The sequence below is a fragment of the Astatotilapia calliptera genome, chromosome 16 (genome assembly GCF_964374335.1).
Source record: "Astatotilapia calliptera chromosome 16, fAstCal68.1, whole genome shotgun sequence".
NCBI lineage: Eukaryota > Metazoa > Chordata > Actinopteri > Cichliformes > Cichlidae > Astatotilapia > Astatotilapia calliptera.
In genome coordinates, this window is record NC_137437.1 from 21,813,485 (window position 1) to 21,817,697 (window position 4,213).

A 4,213-nucleotide genomic window follows, 5' to 3' on the forward strand; every position below is an offset into this window, starting at 1 on the left:
ATGAACCCAAATTACAATCATGTGAAACTAGACCACAGATTTCAAGTAGTGAAGTAAATTAAATGAAAATTTAGTGTTGGCTGAAATAGTTTGCAGGAAAAACAAAATGAGCTGTATTTAACATTCAGGCACAATGTTGAAAAGTGACAATTGCTTATCTCCATGGAGATCAATAATGGCTGCAGGATCATTGTGTAAAGTGTCTGCAGGTTTAATGCAGATAGGATGTCATTATTATTTTCTTTCTCCTAATGACCATCATTATGCACGGACACTGATTGAATTCCATTTGTTACCTACGTTTGAGCCTGAGTGGAATAATTACCATTTAAGTATCTCCATTAAAATTCATGCACGGATGTTCATACTCAGACCTTCTTTTAAAAATAACTAAAGTATTCATTGAATACAAAATGCATCAGATATAACACAGCGTTGCTTTCACACTTCAAAAATAATTACATGGATGCTATTAGAATGCATTCTTTTTTAGTTTGTATGTTTTTTATTTTTTTTAAGTGATGACAAAAGAAAAGCGAGAAACAGTTGCTGCTCAGTTGCTATCAATGCCTCACACTCTCTTAATATTTAATTAAAATGGATCTGCTGGTAAGTGTGATCAATATCCAGCACCCTGTCTAAATTGCTTTTTCAACCTCTCGAGTCACATACAAAATAAATATATTTCAGTCTTTGCATACATGTTCCACTTCTGTTTTTATAACACAGGGTAAACCGTGGTTGTGATGCACTGAGATATAATTTGAACTTTTTCTGCTGTTACAAGCATGAATGACAGCTTCAGACTCTATTGCTTCCCAAAGGAACTGAGTCATAGGTCTATAAGCCTATTTCTTTATCTATTGGTGCATAAATTTAGCAACAACAACACATGTCACTCTTTGTTTCTTCTTTAACTTGTAGGCATCTTGAGTGTATAGTCCCCCAAGTGGAAGTAACTCTGTTTATGCTGCAGGTAAATAAGGCAGTCTCTTCCTTAATATTGCCATCTTTCTGTAAATACACTGCAGTAGCTGAACAGTTAGTCAACAGAGGAGAACGGAAAGGGGATTTGGCCACACCTAATCAATCACTGACAGATTACTGCTAAAGCCACTTCCATACACATTAAAGAAGGACAAATGCAGAATTGCAACTGAACAAGTTCTAGTTTTAAGCCAACAGTGGGACTTCCTGGTGATTTATCAAAGTCACTGCTGCTGAGCAGCATGCCTGTGTGATTGTAGTTCACAGCAGACAGAACTGAGGCGCAGCATTGAAAAGAGTGTTTATGCCCTCAGCTTTGGCACTGTCAGCCTTGCGGAATTTACTGTAAATCACATTGCTTTTATTGCAAGATTTAGTAGCTTATCCTCTTGTGGGCTCTATTCACTTCAAGCTTGTCGCTATTAGGATTTTAGCCTAAGTCTATAAAGGGGCTTGGATACACATCTTGAAATATTGTGGGAAATCAAGTCTGTAATTTTTCACTATTTACACATCTTTCTCGCTATAATAGCCAAATGTTTCAATGCCGCAGCATCTTAAGTGTGTGTAAAATCTCTATTGAAGATGAGAATCACTGACTCTGATAGCCCAGAGATATTGTACAGTAGCTCTGCAAATTATGTTGTTTACACTATGAAGAGCCCCAAATCAAATTTGGTTAATTTGTGTAATGATAGAGAACATAAACACAGTGTGAAGCAAGGAAAATATTTTGTTTGAGAGCTGGTGGAAGAACTCAATATATTGTTACATTTGTTAGAAGATGTGACACTACCTGTTCTATGGTTATTGTGAAACAACAATCGCAGTAAAGCTCAGTCAATAACTCTCCAAACCACTGATCTGGGGAATTTAAACTGTTACATCAAGTTGTATGCCCCGGTGCATGCAGCTGGTTTCTCCAGAGTCAGTGTTTCATGGCAGAGAAAAATAAATGCCCAGCAACATTGCTGAAGTGATCACACATGACATAAGAGTCTGTAGGCAGAAGGTTAAAAAACAGCCAGTCACATGCCATGTAAACCCCTAACCTCATTCCTGGGGAAATGAACAATTTCAGCTTGCGTGTGTGTGTGTGTGTGTGTGTGTGTGTGTGTGTGTGTGTGTGTGTGTGTGTGTGTGTGTGTGTGTGCATGCGAGCGTGCGTGCGTGCGTGTGCGCACTTATGTGTGTGTGTGCATTTTGTGTGTCTGTGTGAGCATGTTAAATTTATAAACTTTTTATACTTCAAAAGTGTTCAAGCATGAGCATTATAATTTTTAAACTGATGTTATTCTGTGAGATAAATGAATATACTGAATATATCCTTTTTAGAAACTCAAATACATAAATTTTATAGATAGATAGATAGATAGATAGATAGATAGATAGATAGATAGATAGATAGATAGATAGATAGATAGATAGATAGATAGATAGATAGATAGATAGATAGATAGATAGATAGATAGATAGATAGATAGATAGATAGATAAAATCATATCTGGCTAACCTTATTTTTTCTGAGGGTTTGATATGTGTCAAGGATTCAAGTGTGTGATGGACATGAACTGTGCTCCATGTAGCTGTATGTGCAGGTGTCTGCATGATGTGTGTATTGACGTGCTGTAGCAAGAGTTCAGGGAGGCAGCTGAGCAAAATAATTTAGAATGTCCTGCCTGCTGACACAAGGACAAAGGCACATACTGAACATGCCCATATGAGGAAGGAGACACCGGACAAAGCTACACATGGATATGCACTGCTGTTGTTTTCACCGTGACCTCCACAACACAGAGAGATTTTCACTGGCCGCTCCTACAAGCATGGACACTCAGTTTTGGTAATCTGAGACATTGTTCTCCTATTATTAGAAAATTATCTGAGCCCCCTCTGTCAATAATCAGCAGCAGAATGTATTTGAATTGACTTCTGTCATCAAGGCATTTTTCTTCATATCATCTCTAACAGAATAGACTTCCATGCAGCAGTAGCAAACGATTCTGGAGTGTATGAGCTTAAACTGCCATTTCCCAGAGAGTTTCAGTGGCTGCTCCATGTCCTGCCTTATGGGTAGGATTTCTCCAAAGAGTTTATGCAGTTGGAATTAGCATGGTGCAGTCAAGGGAGTACTGAAGGCTAAATCAATGCATCACTCCCAGGGCCTTGAGTATGGAGATGAGAGGGCATAATGCGACTTCTGGTGCCAAACCTCATATCATGTGTCTAACCAGGGTCTTTCTGCAGCACTACCCCAATGGAAAGAGATCACCTTCTTTTTTCAAGGCCACAGATAATACAGATCATAGTGAATAGTTTGAGAGTAACCTGCTAAAATATACATCATGACAATGAAAGGAAGATAACAGTTTACGCCACACAAAAACATGCCTTGGTAGTTGCCAGTTTGATACAAATTACAATAAGATGGCTTTTAGTTCATTTTAGGAAACAATGGGAAACAACTATGTTAGTTCTGTTTGAAATTAAAAAGATTTACCAGCACCAGCACTGATAGCTCATTGATTTGTATCGATCTATATATCTATATGCAATATATAGATCTATATATATACCTAATAGTGTAAATGAATTTCAGTTTTATGGGGGGTTATGTGAAGGGTAAAGATGTGATTTCTTCTAGGCTTGATGCACTGGTTTCCAGTCTTCTTTTCAGTGTGAGGTTGCAAGGCACTTTGCATAGACTACAGTGTCTAACTACCTGCTGCTCGCTGTAAATTCGTACTCCCAGCAAACATGCATATGTCTACGTATTGCTTAATATTTTCTTACCCTAAACCAGTGCACTGTTGATGCACTGCATGTGGTTATTCACATTATTCATGCCATCATTTGGATCAACAATGGCAGAAAAAGCAGCTGATACGCTTGGTGTATGACCTGGAAAACAACAGATGCTTTTCATTCTCATTGTTGACTCTGTATATGTAAAATGTATGCAAAGCCAAACGAATTACGCATCATACCTACAGTTGAATAAATGTGCAAATACACATGTGGCTCAGAAGAGTGTTTACAGCAGCACACATACACAGTGCCAACGAGTTCTCAGCAGCGCTTGCAGAAGTATAATTAGATAGTTAATACGTCAAATTGCCCCAGAGCAAAATTTTTGCCATGATAGGCTACAAGTGAACTGCTGCTCATTAAGGCTCATTCTCTTTGAATTTGGCTCTCGCCGGACAGAACATGCGCAGTGTGCAGC